Here is a 19807-nt window from a genome sequence, read left to right on the forward strand (position 1 = left end):
AAAAAAGAGGTCTTCAAAAGAGGTCTTCAAAAGAGCTCATCAAAAAAGAGGTCTTCAAAAGAGGTCTTCAAAAGAGCTCATAAAAAAAGAGCTCATAAAAAAAGACGTCTTATGGCAGCTATGGCGTTCCATAAGTGTTCCCTTCTACATCTCGCTTCAATTTCAATTTTACTTTAAAACTGTTTTTACAGCTGATGGGAAAGCTAGAATATAAAGGTTTGACGTCTTCTTTAACGTCAATTAATTGCTTCTGTGAACAACGCACAAAGTAGTGATCTTGCGAGAATGTTCATAACTCATTTGAGGTAACTCTGCCAAACTTGTAGAAATGTTTGGAAATAAAATGTACAATACTCACAAAAAAAATCCAGCAGCCCAACTAAATAGAAAAATGTACTTCAAAAATCGAAAAATAGGGGCGTTTTTTTTGACACACCCGGTACAAGAAAAACAGTGAAATTCAAATATTTTTGTTGACACCTGTGAAAAATGAATATGTTTCGGTGAAATACCTTCCACATGTTCTGACCGATGTCTTCAGCAAGACCAAAGAAACTAACGTAGGTGTCATTTTGTTTAATGTTAAATTATTGTCTTCTCTGTCATCTCAGCAGAGCTTATCTGCTGCTAAATTGTATTATACTGTAATTTGAATATAAAACAAGATTCACACAAATGCGACTAAATATTTCCCCTTACACTTGCAGATGGACTGCCTGATCGAAAAAAAAATACGTTGCAACTTGAGGCGTCTAGGCTTGCGCACCGCACTGGGCTCGACTTCAGTAACTTTCGAATTATTTATTATTTAAAGGTCTGATTGTAGCAGTTTAAGATTTTGAAAAAAATGAAAACTCGACCCCAGGCCCAAAAATCAAAATTTTCAAAAAAGAAATTTGGTTTGTCTCTTAGCCAATCAGATTGTTTATATTTTTCAAGTTCAGGAAAGGAAAACAAAATTCGACTTATGGAGCCAAAAAAGGGGAACATTCGATATATGGAGGTTTTTTTATAAGAGTTTATTAGGAGATTTTCATGCTGCCAACGAATTTGTTCGAGTTAAGGAGACGTTCGAGTAATAGAGGTTCCAGTTATGGACACTCTACTGTATTTAAAAAAGTAAGCTCATCTCCAGGATAAGATGATAAAAACTTCGGGCATTACGATACGCTTATAAAAAATTGTAGGCTAAAAAATAGAAAAAAAGGGCTCGGTATTGAAAGGGTTAACAGCACTCTTTTTTTATAAGAACAATCAGGCTTAGACTGAAACAATAGGTCTATTATTCTAGACAATAGAAAAAACAAGAACAAGCCTAGGCTTAACTCAAATTTCATGGTTCTTATAAAAAAAGAGCGTAATGAGGGTTCATAACAAGAAAATGTCAAAGTGAGGAACGTTGCATATTGTAGTCATGTGTTTTAAAAATTACACTGAATGTAAACCTCAGATTAAGCACAAAATGTATATTAATATATTGAATGAATGAATGTCGCCTGACTGTCTTAAACGAACGTCAGCCTGTCCCAAGCCAGGATAAAGACAGAGGGACCCAGAGAGGACTAATTACCCTTTCATTGTAACATCGTCTCTCTAAGAGAAAAGAATTCGGCCACTCTTTGTTGTTGGTTGGTCTGACAGGAGAAAACATTTTATATTTTCATATTATAGTATATATATATATAATGTATATTAAAAAATGTATAACAAAAGAACAGTAAAGCTAAGTTTGTTAAAAATCAAGGAAACCAGCACAAATGGGATAGGCCAAATCAGCAGTTTTTATTTGAATCATAAAGACAAAGGTCAAGGAATTGCATTGTGACCGTTTTGTCATTTTTTTGGCAATGACTTCTTTAAGGGGCCATTCAAAAAGTGTACGTTCGTCGCTGGGGGGGGGGGGGGGGGTCAGCCAAAAAGCGAACGGAAACGAACAGGGGGAGGGGGCCAGAAATCTAAGATTAAAAGCGAACGTTTCACATATTTCGTGTGCTTGGTTGAAATTACCTTGGATTACCTTCATGTTTATATTTATGTGGAAGTTTGTTGATATATGAATCTCTTGACACCAATTTAATCCACAAAAGAGGAGATGCTTTATTCTATCGACCTCTTTGTCAAGAATATATGTCAACCTGAAATATCGGACCATAGTTTTTCTATCGACTTCTTTGTCCAGAATGTAAATCAATCTGCTCAAGCAGACAAGGTTTATATTTTTGCCGTGTACGAAATATCGGACAATAGTTTTTCTATCGACTTCTTTATCGAGAGTGTAAATAATCAATCTGCTCAACAAGAAGACAAGGTTTGTTCTATCGACCTCTTTGTCGAGAATGTAAATCAATCTGCTCAAGCAGACAAGGTTTATATTTTTGCCGTGTACCTCTTTAGTGATCAAGCACTGTTGTTTACTCACACTGTTGGTGATCAATGCTTCCTTAATCACCAGCACACTGTATGGCACTTCTTGGAGAAAAACAAATTAAAAAATTAAAGAATATTGCATCCAAAAACTTCAAAAATCCTTAGGAAAAAGATCCCTGAAAGTCACTTTTAAAGCCTTCTGACTGTCTGAAAAATAACCAGAGAGAAAGTTTCCAATTCAGTCGAGTTGACAACCAAAACAGTCCAGAACATGCACCACATGGTGAGTTAAATTTCCTCAATAAAAATCGCACATTGATTAATCCTGACTAAAGGTTTTACACTATAGACAAGAGTTCCGCCTCGCTGCACAAATGCTTCGCTGCACAAATCGATCAGGAGAGGCGTAGGCGTTATTAAGGGCGCAAAAAGGGCGTAAGTAGCCAAGGATCGGAGAAATGCCTTTTTAACTAATATTTCCCCTTCACTGCAAAAAATCATTTCTTAAAGAAAGTCACACATCTTATAGCAAGAAAGTTAAACTCCTAATAAGGAATTAAGTCTTAATACAAGAAAACGCCATTTCAATGTTTTTCATTTTCTTAGAATTTTCAAAAGTCGAAATACTGAATTCTTCGCTCAAGAAAAATAATCTTACTGTAAAGATTTTGTCAATATTTTTTCTTATGTTAAGAAAATTACAATATTAATTTTCTTAAATTTTCTTAAAAGGGCGAAAATCAATAGCAAGCGTATTTTTTAACAATAGGCTTTTACTCCTATTAACATCTTTCTTTTATCTTTCGAATAAACATTTGAAAAAATGTTTCTCTGGAAATTGACGAAAAGATAGTACCAAAATGCTATGAGAAGATATAGGTTTGTTGAGTGTAAAATTTTAATTTTCAAAAAAGCACGCGGTGCGAGAAGACGTGTCTTCAAAAACTTAAAAGATAAGTATTTTTCTTTCATTGCTGACTACTTTCATTGTTACTTTATCGTTTATTTATTGCTTTTTTGCCTGTAAAGCTATAACATACCACAGTTATAAGCTGATACATGTAAAGCAAATCTTTAAGCAAATTTTATTGAAGGAAATGAAAGGAATAAGTAAGACAGCGTATTCAGAAAATTCATGGATGTGTTCTACTCTCAAGTAATTTAACGGTGCTGTTTGTAGTACCAGCCATAACGATTTTCGCTTAGCTGTATGAAGGTAAATGGGAAAGAACGAGTCAGTGGTATTTAGTAAAATTCATGGATGTGGTCTACTTTCAAGTGCTTTAACCAGTGCTGTTTTTAGTACCAGCCATAAATATTTTATAAGCTCAGCTGTATGATAGAGTGAAAAGTGAGTGACTATCCATGAAAAGCTATTTATGTTGTGTATAAAATTCCAGGTCTTCCAGCTACTTTATCTGGTGCTCTAACAATTTATAAAATATTTCTTATAGTAATATTTTCCTTTTTCTTATAAATAGTAGCGTATTCTATTACCGATAATTTATGTGAACTTTTTCTTGATTTAAGAAAATTAAAGAAGATATTTTCTCATCACAAGAAAATATTTATTTATAAAGTTAAGTAAAAAAATACTTGACATAAGAAAAATTTTCTTAATGGTATAAGAAAAATTATCTTAAAAGAATTTTAAGAAAATTTTTCTTACCTATCGGAATAGAAAATATTTCTCATCTTAAGTAAGTTTTTACTTAACTCGTTATTTTTTTTCTTCTAACAAGAAATGATTTTTTGCAGTGTTACAGCGGGAAAATATTCAAAAATAGTTTTCTTTTGATTTTCTTATTGCAAGGAAAGGAAAAAATGTGTGTTTTTTTATTCGTGTTTATTGTTTAATAATATTGAAGGATTTTAGGGGAACACACAGAGTGCCACTTTTGATAGTAATTGTGAACTACAATCGGCGCCGAAATATTTGGCTCAAAAGGGGAACTCCCTCAAAACTTTAAAACCGCAAGTGATTTTTAAGTGCTTTGAAGTACATTTCGAAAGTAAAATTTTAACCCTGAGTTTTAACATTAGACTCAGGACCTTAGGAACTCAGGATCTAAAAGCTCAAAAATGTTCCAATAAGGCTGAGAATATAGCCTGGAAGCTACTTAACCAAACCAAAAAATCCAATAAAGCAAAGTAGAAGTACTGAAACTGCAATTTCTCGCCCAACCTTTAAATTCTGAACAACGTCAAAATACCCAAGATTTCCAACATATTTCGTCGCTGATTGCAGTGTTTATTTTTTCTAGTTTATTAAAGTTCGAAAATCTTGTCCAAATCTTCCATGGGGGCTTCCATGACAAAGGAAGGAAAGGCGTAGAGGCAAAACTTGGGAAAATAAATCTCAATCAAGTTTTTCGAATTCTGCGTTTCAGGTTACTTTGGTTTTATTAGATAACAAAAGCTCTGATGGAACCTATGAGCAATTGCTAGAATCCACAAAAGATCTTCCTTCAAAGTATATTCTAACCAAAAACAAGAAATTCAGCAAAGTGAAGATCTTGAACGAAGGATTGAAGGCGGTCCCGAAAGATGCAATTGCTTTGATTCTAGATCTTCACCTCCAAATCCCTTTGGATTTCTTCGACAGAATAAGAAAGGTTTGTTTTGATTTTATTTTGGTTGAAAAAACAATAAAATAGTGAAGGCTAGAAGCGTGAAGTCTTTTCTTGTGTGATACTTTCTGAATTTAACGTAACTCTCCAGTTGTTTGACAATAATTGAATGTTATTGGACAAGTTGGCAAAATTTTTTGACATGTTTGTGTACAGTAAAATGCTTCTTTCTTTTCATTAAAGTTGACCATCGCTGGTAAAACAGCCTTTTCTCCGACTCTAATGTGCTTTCAAGATCCTTGCTTCCACGAACGCTACACTGAGCTAGCTCTGAAGAAAGTCATCTGGCAAGATGATGGGCCTGGTATCATGGCTATGTATAAATCTGATTGGTCAAGGGTAGGAGGTAAACCAACGTAACATTTCAAATGCCAAATCTAAATTTTGAGGCTCTAACTCAAAGAAAACCTATAGCTACAATCACCGCCAAAATATTTGGTAAAAAAGGGGAATTCTCTCGAAAAATTCAAAACTGCAAGTGATTTTTAAGTGCTTTAAAGTACAGCTGGAAAGTAGAGTTTTAACATTAGACTCGAAGCTAACTTTACGACCTTAGGATCTCAGGATCTAAAAGCTCAAAAATTTTCCAATATGGCTGAGATTATAGCCTGGAAGTCACTTAACCTCTCCTAAATCAAAAAAATCCAATGAAACAAAGTGGAAGTACTGAAATTGCCATCCTCACCAGAGCTTACTATTCTGAAACGTTAAACTACCCAAAATTGCCAATATATTCCGGCGCTAATTGTAGCTTAAGTAATGCTCGTCTATCATTAACGTTTTTCTTAGAGATTCTCTTTCAAATCGATTCCTAAGTAAGCAATTTTAGAATTTCTTTCTTGTTATCATTTATAATGTTTAGTGACTTCTTTCTTCACATTTCTCGTAGGATTGGGAACTAGTGGATGGTATCATGGCAACAGGGATGCAAATCATCCATTATCGATTGCCACGTTTTTATCATTTGTACAATTCACATAAAAAAATGTGGAACTAGAGAAAGGTATTTGTTTGCTTCTTTCATCTTTGTTTATTTACAGGGAAAATGTTTTCTTTTTTACAAAATCCTACAAATTAGTTGAAAATTATTTACACTGGCTATTCAAAAGGGGGATGCGTTTGTACGACGGTTAAACATCTCTTCTGTTTTGATAAGACGTTTACCTGATTGACGGTTTTGTTAAAGATTGTTCTGTTGTTGTTCTTTCAGTTTTTGAATCTGTTCTTTGAACTCTTCATTTTCTTTCCTCAATTTTTCATCTCTTCAACGATGAGACATTCTTTGTACCTTCTTGCTAACCGTGATCTTCTTGAAGCTTCGTTGTTTTTGCGACGTCGTTCGAAATATTCGGGATCCTCGTGAGCTTGCGTGTTGGTGTAGCGATGACGACGCATGGAGGGCTTGGAAACGAGAGGTTTGGGGTTGAATTTGTACAAACGTTTGACTTTCTTGGTCTCGTGGTCGTCGTCTGAAGTATCGCTTTGTGAGAAAGGTAATTGGTAGAATCGCTGTGGAATGATGGTGTGTTTGTTGTGTCTGTGTTGTGAAATGTCGGGGAGGTGTTTAGTTTCTGTGTTTTGGAATATCGGGGAGGTGTTTAGTTTCTGTGTTGTGGAATGTCGGGGAGGTGTTTAGTTTCTGTGTGGTGGAATGTCGGGGAGCTTACTGTTTGAGTTTGTTGGAAATGTTGTCTGTCGTTGTTGTTATCGCGCGTGAAACATGTTTCTGTTGTAGAGGTTGAGGGTGTTGCAGATGTGTTGTGTTATTCCATAGCAACCTCTTTGTTGGTGTTTGTTGTCGAGGTTGTCATTGCTGTGAGGCTGGTTGTGGAAGAGCTACAGTCGTTGCTGTTGGTTTGTGTAGTTGTTGGGAAGCTGCATGCACTGCTTGTATACGTTTGGATGTGAGAGAAGGCGCTGCCTGTGGATGCAGTTTGGTTTTGATTAGACCTTATGATGTCCGGAGAGTAACACATTGATTCTGTGACGATTTGATTGTTGCCTTGGGTGAAGTCTTGTTGTGTTGTTGCAGGCATCATTTGTCGAGGAAAGGGTTGTGAAACGAAGTCTTCCATACTCATCTCACCATTGAAGATGTTCTTCTCGTCTGAATGAAAAGGAAAAATGAAGAAAGTTAGTTCTAGTTGTTATCTGGATAGGAATCAAATCTTTATTGGTTTCTTTGTCTTATGGTCGTTATGATTGTATGTTTATGTTTATGATGATATTTTTGGTTAGAGGAAGGTGTCACGTCAGTTCTTGTTGTACGCCTTAGCTAATGAAATTCTTTATTACACGAATATTACTAGTCGTTTTATTAACACGAAGTGAAAAATTTCGTGCTAATAAAAACCCCCTTAATTAAAACCAGCCGCTGTTTCCTTGAAAAAGCAAAAAATTTGTGTTAATTTCAGATCGTCCAAATTTCAAGGCCGTTGAATACTTGCCTACAAATATTCGTGTAATAATGTAGATTTGCTTCAAATTTTCGTGACATGTGTGAAACCAAGTGGAGTAAACCATTGCAATGTTTATTACCAGGTTATCCAGGTTATCCAAGCCTTGAGTAAAAAGGTATTGGTGAATTTAAAGCATTGGAAAGAATCATAAGAAAATAAAATAAAAAATGTTCACCCATAATCATGGATCCTGTATTGATTCTCTCTGCTTATTTATGTCTTTGGTGATTTGTCCGTAGAATGTGTGAAGATAAGGGGAATATGATTTTCAGATTTCTGTATTTTTCCTCTTATTAATTATTCCACGCGCATAATTAAGTGGTCGCCCTCGAACGTTTGGTTAAGAATGCGAAGGCTTGCTAATTAGTGGTTCATTAACGAAGAGCTATTTTAATGAAGTGGTTTTTTTATCAAAGACTGAAGACAGATGACTCACTTAGCGGTAATTATATGAGGTCGATTTACCATACGTTCTCTGTAGATTGTATATCTTATAAGTTAAAATATTCCATAGTGCAATTGTAAAATGATCTTAAACTGACTGTTTTCAGTTATGACCTGACCAAAATCATCAATTTCAGCCAATTTTGGAACTATTTAGAAACATTATTTATTTACAACATTCATCAAAGAGTAACGAGACCTGCGCATTGAAATTATCGTCTTTTCCACGTTTTAATCGTAGAAAAAATGGCTTTCTTTCATATATCTTTTGATATTATTCAATTTAAATTTCTGTTCTTGCTAAAGATTTCCAATGGGAGTTAACAATCAGTGGGTTCTGCATCATTTGCTCTGGCACACTCTTTTGCATTCAAAAATATACCAATCTTTGCAGATTTTCCTCGAAACTATCGCTAAAATAAAAGCACAACGCACCGAATCTTAAAAGACGTAGTAAAAAATCTGCACAAGTTTTTTCGTTTTTACGACTTGTAATCCCATCTTCCTTTGCGTTAATTATTCTTGCACGTTAATTAATTACAATATCAAAAGAAAGGTAATAACTTTCACGGTTTTCCAATCATTTTGAAATAATCTGTGGAATTGGAGATCGTACAAACTTCTAGTTGAAATAGTTATGACGTGTGAGATGCGGAGCGCTATTGTATTATTCTATTTTAAGCATGGCGTAAAATTTATCTCTACTGCAGAAAATCGTGGACTGAAAACACTGTCTCTGTTATCGGAAGGTATATCCTTTGAGTTATTGTTAAGTAAGTCGGTTGGTTAGTTTACGATCGCAGTCGAGGGCGACCCGAAGGCTCTCTTTTCTCTAGCTGTCTACCCGAAGGTAGGGGAGGTCGCCACTCCTTTCCCTGGATTTCTCCACCTACCCTTGATCCGTCTCTTTAGTTGCTGAACATCAAGCAGAGAGGCCTCAAGTACCATTTTGTGAGTCTTTGGTATGACCCTTGGGGATCGAACCCACAACCGCACCGTAGCTGGATACTCTACCTTCATGCTACGGTCGTTAACTTGTTAACTTGTTAACTCAGTCGCTTTGACGACCGTTTTACAAAATACAAGGGTAATTCACTGAACAGGTTCGAGCCCGGGCTACTATCGAAATCTTAGCATCGTTCCTTTCAAAGACGATGAATAAGAAAATAGCACATTTCAACGTTGTCTCAAGGAGTTCTGCGATGAGATGTACATAAATCACCATGATTCAACCATGTAGATGTAAGGTTGTCTTCTACACTTCCGCATGGGTGATAACTCAACGGCATACTTGAAAAAGGACACAAGTAACTATTTTAAATTTTCAAAATTAAACAAAATTTCTTTAGATATTTACTTTCAAAAATTCATGAAAAGGATTTTCTCTGAAATTACAGAAAAAGTGATTTCAGAAATGAAATACACGAAATGTTTTTGCTTTACAATTGCACGCTAAAAACAAATCGGGATTGGAGCGTTCGATCTTCTTCTCTTGAAAAAGTAAAGGACCATTAGTTTCACAAAAATAATCTATATAAAAAGATAAAACAGGAGGATTAGCAGGTAAGAGCCTTTTGGAAAAGTAAACTTCCACAGCTTGTTTTGCGGGATCAGGATTAAAAGACATCTTCCATTGACGATACCAATTCACTTATTCTTGCAAGATCTCTGTTTAATTCCTCACTGCTCAAAAGTTGGTCAATCACTAATGAAATAAAGATGTGTCATCAGCGAAGATTTATGCTGGTTCGAGATTGTTGGAAGGTGTGATGTAGATTAGAAAAAAACAAAGGACCAAGACGAGCCCTATTCAAAACAACCCTCTGAACCTACTGACGAAAATTTCTCCAAGGGAAAGTAAGGACCAGATACTCCGTAAGACTGGGTTTATAATTCACCCTCTGCAGACTCGATTAATGCCCTGAGATATCAAAACATCTCTCGTGTCCAAAGGTGGATCAGGTCCAACCGTAAAAGATTGTCACTCGTTGGACAACAATTAGAGGAACAAGAATCACCCTCCGAACACCTACTGGCAAGAAGTAAAAGATGGTTTTTGCTTGCAAATATTGTAAAGTACATCGTAACGCATTTTCAACTAACTTTGCTAAAACATGGAAGAAGAGCCATGGCTGTTGTTTTTGGCAATGCTTTTGTCCCCCCTTTTATAAACAGAAACAATATTGCCTTTCTTCCATTGGGAGGGAAGCTACCTGAGCGGTAAAGATTGAGAGTTACACAAAGGTTTGACTAGCGATTTACCGCAACCCTAAACCATACGTTTGGTAATATGTTGGGGGTGAGGGTTCGGGTGTGTTAAAATTTTATTGGAGTTTCTGCCCTCAATTTTAGGAAGAACGTTCTTGGCGAACATGCCAAAACAATCAAGAGAGCAAAAAAAAAAAAAAAAGAATTAAGATGGCTGGCTTCTCAAACATCAGATACGAGGAGTCTCTGTTATCACGTATGGTGGGATTTTCGCTGTTTTGCGCATGCCCAAGATTTTTTAAGGGTAGACCGTATTTCTTACTTCCAAGTTTGGATCGTAAGTGAATTTCAAGACGAGTAAAATAGTTTTCCTTGGCTTCTTTGATAGACAGTGATTTCTGAGTCATCAAGTGCCTGTTATCCAATGATCCCCCGCTTTTTCCCCGGAGATAATTTAGCTTTGTCGAGGAGCGTTTTTGTTTGCTCAGGAGTCATCCAAACGCATCCTGTCCCTGATGTAATTATTTTATGGGAACGAAATTCGAAATTTTTTAAAATATATATTCAGAAAGAAGGGCAACACGCTCATCCACATTTAGACCTCGAAAAGAAGTATCCCACTCAATGGCATTCAGAGCAAGCACGATTTCCCTCTCGTCACCCCTCGCAAAATCCCAAATTTTTCGTTTGTATGCTGGAGGGAATTTAACTTGAAAATTAAGTTTTACAAAGGTTATCTGGTGGTGGTAACGGGCATAGAGTAAAGGCAAAACCCCGGAGTCAAAAACAAGAGCCTCGGAAGATGTAAAAATAGGATCTATACAAGAAGGTGAACAGTCGGGACGAAGGTGAGTCGACTCGTTAATAAGTTGATGTTATTCTTAATCGTCACACATCACTTGTACTGAAACAATCTTTTATAATTACAATTTATAAAGCTTATTTTCCCATTCCATTGCAAGATTTTCCTTGAACTTACTGACAGAAGAGGCATTCACAACCTTGACGCCTAAACTATTCCATGCATCGATTCCTCGGTAATAAAGTGAGTTAGTTTGATATCCTCTCATTCCATCATTGGCAAAGTTCCTCCGTAGCTCGTGGTTATGCTTGCGTTAATGTCGATTACGAAAAACGAATTTCTTTGAGGTGCCAGATTCATCATAAAACATTTAGATACCTATTTATATATTTTCACCATGTCCCCGATTACACGCCTTGTTTCAAAACTTCGTAGATTCAAAATTCGTAAACCTGATCTTCATATGGATGGTTCCTGTAACCTCTTACGAGTCTTGTTGCTCTTCGCTGGATATTTTCAATTGCGTTAATATGCTTGATGAGCCTTGGACACCAAACAGCTTGTGCATACTCAAGGTACTCGCACGAATGCTATGAAGAGTGCACGGAGCATTTCCGGTGAAAGGAAATCGAAACTCTTTATTAATCCGACGATAGAGTTGGCTTTTTTATCTTGCTATAGATATGCTCTTCGAATTTAGTTCGCTATCAAAAATCCCCCGGAGATCCTTTTCTTGGTCAACGTGTTCTAGGACAGAACCAGCGATCGCATATGGATGGGAATATTGTATGTTCCAGAATTTTCCAAGTGTCAACACGTGACACTTTTCTGAATGGAATCTTAGAAGTCAATCTCTGAACCACTTTTCCATTGCGTCGATGTCTTGCTGTAGTCCGATTGCATCTTGGATGCTATTTATTTCGTCAAGAACCTAGGTATCGTTGGCAAAAAGGAGCATTTCTGAGCTAATAATTTCAGGTAGATCATTTATATAGATGACAAATAATAATGGACCCAAGACGCTTCCTTGTGACACACCACTTAATACTTTGCATTTTTTGGAAGAGGTTTTATTGACTTTCACATTTTTGATGGCGATCGGACAAAAAAGCTTCTATCCATTCAAGCACCTTTCCTCTGATGCCATAGACATCCAGCTTTTCTAATAGTCTACGATACGGAACGGTGTCAAAGGCCTTTGTGAAGTCAAAATAAATTATATCAACCACCTTTTCGTTTGATATCAATCCACACATTTGTCCAAATAGTGAAGTAGCTGTGTTACCGTCGACCGTTTGCACATATGAGTATGCTCCATGACTTGTTATTTCAATATTCTTTCCATTAGTCTACACGCAACTGATGTAAGACTGACGGGTCTGTAGTTTACTGCCAGGTTCTTTTTTCCTTTCTTATAAATCGGAGATACACGAGCAATCTTTCAATCGTCCGGCAAGGTACTCTCTATGAATGATTTGGACATAATACTATGTAAAGGCTCTTTCATGACCATGTCTATTGTTAGGTTGAATGATACATTTGCTGTCGCCTTTGAATGAAACTCAGGTAGCATCCCAGAAGGCTCTTTTGTAAAGACGCTGCATAACTGATCCTGCAGGATGTCGGCTTTATCGTGGTCTGTGAAACGAAGTGATTTTTCATCATTTTGATCGAGTAGAAGAGGAGAAATTTCAGATTTCGTTTTCATTGAGCTAAGGATGTGTTTCCAAAGTTTCTTAGGACTTCTCTTTGCTTGTCTACAAATCTGTTCCTCTAGTCCTCTTCTGGCATGTTTTGTTGTTCTATTAGTCTGCTCGAAGTTACATATTCACCTCTATTTCTCTCCTCAGAGCTTGAACCAATTGATCTTATCCATTTGTGATGGAGACGACGTTTTTCTTTTAAGTTTTTGCTGTACATAGTAGGAGGAAATTTGTTCGTTTTTTTTAGTTCGCTCTATTTTTTCAGTCAAAGCACTTGTTAAGTTTTAAAAACAATGTTTTTCAGCCGCCAGAAACAGCTGTTTCGTCCAGTTTTTGCGCTTTTTGAAGCTCAATATCTCGAGTTTGGTACTGAAATCACCTATACTCGCAATATATCTCTAATCTTAGTTTTTTGAAAGCTTTCCAAATATATACAACAGGTCTCTATTTTCTCAAGTTAAAATTTTCATTTATTTTGGACTGATATAATTTTTGCATGAGACCGTCATACTCGTCCGAAAATCACACCAAAGTGTCCGATAATAAATTGGCACCCAAGTTACTTTGCTTACCCTACCCCTTAGCTTTCCAAAAATGTATAACATTTTACATTTTATTTTAAGCGATTTTACAAATCCCCCCTACTAATATCAGTATCGACTGCAAAGGTTCCTTTTTTACCATAATTAAGGATTCCCTTCTCATATAGAACGTAATGATTCCTAAGCTCTAGCAATTTATCTCGTACGTAGCATTTTCAAACATTCATTCACGGGTGCATTTTCCACTCTTTCAAGAAAATCTGTGATCTAGTTAGATGTTTTGAGGTATCCTTTCATCGCTTCAAAGTTTGCTGTGTTATAGTTGTAGTTTTTCCCTGTGGATTCTGGTTCAAGATAACACTCGAATGTAAACGATAGAACGCTATGATCACTTTTTCCAAGTGGAGCAAGATAAACCAGGTTTTTAACTTGGTATTCTTCGTTTGTTAGAATAAGCTCAATGAGTGATGGAGTATCAGTACCTCTAGCTCTCGTTGATTTGTCGACATATGTTGGTAAAAGAAGGTGTCAGATATTAGATAATTAATTTTTAAGTCTTTCTGTTTTGTTCGAGTTTCCCAGTTATTGTTCTGTTCATAGTGGCCCTTTTGTGGAAACAATTCTTCAGCTGCCTAAAAGCTTTAGAATTTTTCGGAGCGTGCCACTTAAAATATATGTTGTTATTATTACTATCATTGTCCCTTAGCGTCTCAAGAAACACCTCATCTTCCTTTGTGGGGGAGGGGGGACGTGTACTTAATACCGTACTTAAAACCGATATACCGATCAATTTTAACCACAATTACAGATGTACCGATAATTTCTTTCGTTCAAATTACGATACCGATCAAATTTTTCCCTATTTTTCAGATACTCGCCCCTCTGACAGTAACACCCCCTAAGTACCCCCTACTAGACAAAAATGGGTGCTGAGGTATGTGCATACGATAAGGGTAGCCTTTTTCACCTTCAAAAGTCTCTCTAACGATTACAAAAATTAAAAATTTCAAAGTGGTTTCTCAAAGCGTCGAAAACTTTAACATATTCAGAAAAAAAATTGTTTAATTTTGAAAGAAAAAATTGTAAGAAATCTCTCTAATGGCAAAAAGGTTTTCGAAAATCGAACAAACTTTTTCAAAAAGGTCTCTCCAAGGGTTACTTTTTCACTAAAATTTGCTTTAGTATGGATTTTAGACAAAAGTTTTGGGCCAAAAATGCAGAAGTTTTAAGCCATTGCCAGCTGATGGAAGGCCGGTTAACAGCCCTTTTTGGAACGAATACCTACGCATTCTGACCACTAAAGGTTAAAGAAAAATTACAATCAATTTCAATTGGACCAAAACATTGGCGTTGTGGGAAAATTTATCTGGAGGGGCCAAAGTCAAAATTTCTGAAATGACACTCCTAACTTTTCAAATAGGGGCCCCTTCCCCTGGAGCGTTCCTTAATTTAAGTATGATATTACCAGGGACAGATTATTTATTCGATCAGATTTTTGAATATATCGTTGTTGTATGAAATGGAGGCCCCACCATGGTTGGGGCCGACCAGAAAAATTTAATAGATCACCACGATGGGCAAAATCTTTAAAAAAATCTCGAGAGCAAAAACTTTGAAAGAAGCTAGTGTGAGTGAAACGGGCGAAAAATTTGTGAGTCTTTGTTTTGAATATTGTCGTTAGCAAATTGGTCGGGGGCGAAGCTAGATATCCCTTCAGAAATCGTAGATTGTACACAAAAAATAAGAAGAAAGAGCGAAGCGAGCGGAAAAGATTTATGATTTTAAAGTTTTTCACAGTTTGTAAAATTGGTCTTGGGGCAATTTAAAGCTGATTTAGTGTGATTTTATGATAAAAAAAGCTCCACTTCCGGGGAAGGTGTGGGCTACACAATGCCACACGGAAGAAAAAATGACCATTTACGCCTGTCTGAGCCTCTAAGCTTGTAATTTTCAAAATTAGCATTCTTGACTCTTCAAATTGGTGCTCAAGTGTTTCCTAATTTGTACTATCTTACGCATGAGGGAGGGCTTGTTTATTAGATAAGAGCTTATTTATCGTTCATAATATTCATAAAGGAGGTTAAATAGAAAGAAATTAAAAGTGGACTGCATAAGTAGAAAAAAGAAAAAACGCAGAAGAAAACTTTAGAATAAGGTGAGTTTGATACTTATCAAGAAGAATTTGAAAGAAGCTAGTGCGAGCTAAGCGAGCAAAAAAAAATGAGATTGTGTTCAGCAAATTGTTAGATTGTCAAAGAATTTTATTGAATATTGAGAGCGAAGTGTGCAAAAAAAATTGCAAAATCTTCGAAGTTATTTCCTCAAAATTGGTTTTGGCTCATGATCTTTCATACTGATAGTTGACCAAAAAACCGAAATACCGACATAAAAAGGGTCTTTTACCGATACCGAGATGGTCTTATGATACCGATTACCGATGAAATTTTTTCCCCAATACCGGTTTACCGATCTAAAAAAAGGCCAATACTGATGTACCGATATCCCGTACGCCCCCACAAATTACCAGTGGGTTTGGGGTCCCACCGGGTTCGTGACGCAGGGGTGTTTTTGATATAGCATGGGTGCTGATAGCCTATACTAGACGTCACCCGCGTTTTTTTACGCAATTAACGTCTATTCCACTTTGCGACTTTTTCGAATGTTTTGAGCCCGGGTTTTCGGGCTCCAAACATTCGATTTTTTGACGTCACTTCAAACTTTTGAAGAAAGCAGGCTCTATCGTTCATAAAGATTTGGGTCCGAGAATTATTGTATGTAGTCTTTCCGTCAAGGACACTCGTAACAAAAAACGTGGTTCCTAATGGACACAAACGTCTTTTGGACGTCCAATGTACGTTTCTAGGGTGGAATTGCCTCCGAAAAATTAACGAAAATTTGGACACGCATTAATTTACCCGAGATACGTCTTCGTAAAGCTTGCAAAAAGCTGCCATTTTGAAAACAAAAAAAGGTTGGAATCTTCCAGAAAGAATTTGGATATTGGGAGTGCAGGATATAACATTTTTTGGAAATTTACTCCAGAAAAAAATAGATCTCATCCCCGGACAAACATCGGTTGACCCTCGGACATTCAAAATCAAATTTAATTCTAGCGAATATATCCCTCAAAAAAAGAATGTTAAAATTATTCATACCGAATTTGGGAAAACTCTAATTACATAAAATCAATTCATTTTATTTTTAAAGAAAGGCTCAAGGAAAAAGAGAAACTTTATTCATGACAAGTTTGCAACTGAAGTCGGATTTTAAACGAAGATTCTGCGTGTATTTTGCTCTAAATGAAAAAGATTTGTACCATAGAATTTTGTTTGATGATCAATAAACTAGTGTCCAACCATACAACTAAACATTACGGTATATTGGACGGAGGATCGAGACAAAAATAACATAAGATACTAAAAATTTCGAACATGTTTCGGCCAGGGCCGTTTTCAATGTATATTTCTAGCTAAAAAATTTCAGTTCTTTTTAACAAAAAACTTTTTTGACGTCAAATGAACGTTTTTCTGTGACGTTTGTCTATGAGCCGTCTGTAAGTAATCTGGAAAAAAAGGACGTGTAAACACAGACTTAAAGCGCTAATAAAGTGAGTTCATGGTTTAAACCCTTGGGTTTTAAAGTTTGGAGTTTGTTGATCGAAAAGTTCCCTCGTGATAAAATGGTGTTTTTCAAATGCTTTTCATTTCCTTCGATGTTTCTTGTCTGTTCAATGATCGTAAGTTTAGCATCTCAATTCAAAATATGCCCTTCCTTATTGAAGTGCTTGCACGCTGGAATGGTGTCTTCTTTCGGATGAAGTGCATTGCTTTTGTGGTTAGTTAAGCGGAAGATGAAGGGTGTTTCAGTTTTATTATTATATTTAGTTATATTCTCTTTTACAGTTGAGATTAAGGAATATCTTGAACTGGCGTTTTGTTTGTTGTTATACGGACGTGGAAGTTGTAGTTATTTGAGAACAGCAAAAGGTTCTGGATAATGAGACATAAGCAACATTTGCCTTCTCTCAGGAGTCAAACAATACAATATGTTCACGATCTAGAGAAAAGAAAAAAACAAGATTGTGATTAATTTCGCTCTAAATGAAAAAAAAATTTGGAAGATTGTTTAATGGATTGCAACGGATCGTTTTCTTATTTAAGTAAATAAGTTTCCACGGTTCGTACGTTGAATATGGGAAATGTGAAACTTTCAACCAAAATTAGCACCCCTTGCATCAACAACATACCATATCTGTCCTTTTAAAAAGTGATAATTTTTTGTCAAAGAATGATGCTCGCTTTAGAAATCGTGTAGGAAATTTTAAATCAAGTGTATGAAGGTGCCTTTCTCATACAGATTTGAAAAAATGTAAGGTTTCTGACTTGGGAAGAAGAAAAAGAGCCCGTTTTAAATGAAACAAGACTGTCAAATATACGAAAACATACCTTCTCAGATAGGTGCTTTTGGTTTCCTCTTGAAAATTAGGATATTACTAATTTTAAGCTGCTAAAAGTACTCTAGTATCGAAAGAATGGGTCATCTCCAGAGAAACTATCGTTATTCGTCGTCTATAAACTTTGCATATTCAACTCTGTTTGACGTTGTTCCTTTCCATCGATATCAATAATCTTAAATGAAATAAAGAACAAAGGCCAGAAAGCAGAGTGATTTTTGATAAACATAAGAAACATAATATTTAATTGAATAAAAAAAAACCACAGCTTTTTAAATTCCATTTATCCTACCACAAACAATAAGGTTTATCATTTGAGAGCATCATTTTTACAAATGGAGGATTTTTACAAGAATAAGAAGCATCCCTTTTCAAAAATTATAGCTTGAATAATGCAAACTTTTCATTGGAATGTTAAAAGCCAATATCATTGAATTATGGCATGTCGTTAAGTCCAGGGCCTCATAAACACGACGTTCGTTGAGTTGCTCTTAGAATGTAACACATTGCTTTTGGAAGATTGTTTAATGGATTATAAAAGATCATTTTCTTATTTAAATAAGAAAGAATACGTTTCCACGGTTCGTACGTTGAACATGGGAAATATGAAACAATCAATCAAAATTAGCACCCCTTGCATCAACAACATACCATATCTATCCTTTCAAAAAGTGATAATTTTTTGTCAAAGAATGATGCTCGCTTTAGAATTTGTGTAGGAAATTTTAAATCAAGTGTATGCAGTTGCCTTTCTCATACAGATTTGAAAAAGTGTAAGGTTTTTGACTTGGTGCCAAAAAAGAGCTTGTTTTAAATGAAAAAAAACTGTCAAATATACGGAAACATACCTTCTCAGATAGTTGCTTTTGGTTTCCTCTTGAACATTATGATATTGTTAATTTTAAGCTGCTAAAAGTACTCTAGTATCGAAAGAATGGGTCATCTCCAGAGAAACTATCGTTATTCGTCGTCTATAAACTTTGCATATTCAACTCTGTTTGACGTTGTTCCTTTCCATCGATATCAATAATCTTAAATGAAATAAAGAACAAAGGCCAGAAAGCAGAGTGATTTTTGATAAACATAAGAAACATAATATTTTCTTGAATAAAAAAAGCCACAGCTTTTTAAATTCCATTTATCCTACCACAAACAATAAGGTTTATCATTTGAGAGCATCATTTTTACAAATGGAGGATTTTACAAGAATAAGAAGCATCCCTTTCCAAAGTAATAGCTTGAATAATGCAAACTTTTTATTGGAATGTTAAAAGCAAATATCATTGAATTATGGCATGTCGTTAAGTCCAGGGCCTCATAAAAACGACGTTCGTTGAGTTGCTCTTAGAATGTAACACATTGCTTTTGGAAGATTGTTTAATGGATTATAAAAGATCATTTTCTTATTTGAGTAAGAAAGAATACGTTTCCACGGTTCGTACGTTGAACATGGGAAATATGAAACAATCAACCAAAATTAGCACCCCTTGCATCAACAACATACCATATCTATCCTTTCAAAAAGTGATAATTTTTTGTCAAAGAATGATGCTCGCTTTAGAATTTGTGTAGGAAATTTTAAATCAAGTGTATGCAGTTGCCTTTCTCATACAGATTTGAAAAGGTGTAAGGTTTTTGACTTGGTGCCAAAAAAAAGAGCTTGTTTTAAATGAAAAAAAAACTGTCAAATATACGGAAAACATACCTTCTCAGATAATTGCTTTTGGTTTCCCTCTTGAACATTATGATATTGTTAATTTTTAAGCTGCTAAAAGTACTCTAGTATCGAAAGAATGGGTCATCTCCAGAGAAACTATCGTTATTCGTCGTCTATAAACTTTGCATATTCAACTCTGTTTGACGTTGTTCCTTTCCATCGATATCAATAATCTTAAATGAAATAAAGAACAAAGACCAGAAAGCAGAGTGATTTTTGATAAACATAAGAAACATAATATTTTCTTGAAATAAAAAAAAGCCACAGCTTTTTAAATTCCATTTAATCCTACCACAAACAATAAGGTTTATCATTTGAGAGCATCATTTTTACAAATGGAGGATTTTACAAGAATAAGAAGCATCCCTTTTCAAAAATTATAGCTTGAATAATGCAAACTTTTCATTGGAATGTTAAAAGCCAATATCATTGAATTATGGCATGTCGTTAAGTCCAGGGCCTCATAAACACGACGTTCGTTG

General features: G+C 35.5%; 1 long non-coding RNA gene across 1 annotated transcript; it reads right to left on the bottom strand.

Moving 5' to 3' along the window:
- Positions 1 to 16594: 16594 nt before the first annotated feature.
- Positions 16595 to 19228, bottom strand: LOC136824727 (uncharacterized). Its single transcript, XR_010849158.1, has 3 exons — positions 18457 to 19228; positions 17601 to 17783; positions 16595 to 17211 (listed from the first exon to the last, which is right to left on the bottom strand). It is a non-coding gene; the product is annotated as an uncharacterized lncRNA (long non-coding RNA).
- Positions 19229 to 19807: the final 579 nt, after the last annotated feature.

The sequence above is a fragment of the Clytia hemisphaerica genome, unplaced genomic scaffold, assembly GCF_902728285.1.
Source record: "Clytia hemisphaerica strain Z4C2 unplaced genomic scaffold, Clytia hemisphaerica genome assembly, whole genome shotgun sequence".
NCBI classification, from domain to species: Eukaryota; Metazoa; Cnidaria; class Hydrozoa; order Leptothecata; family Clytiidae; genus Clytia; species Clytia hemisphaerica.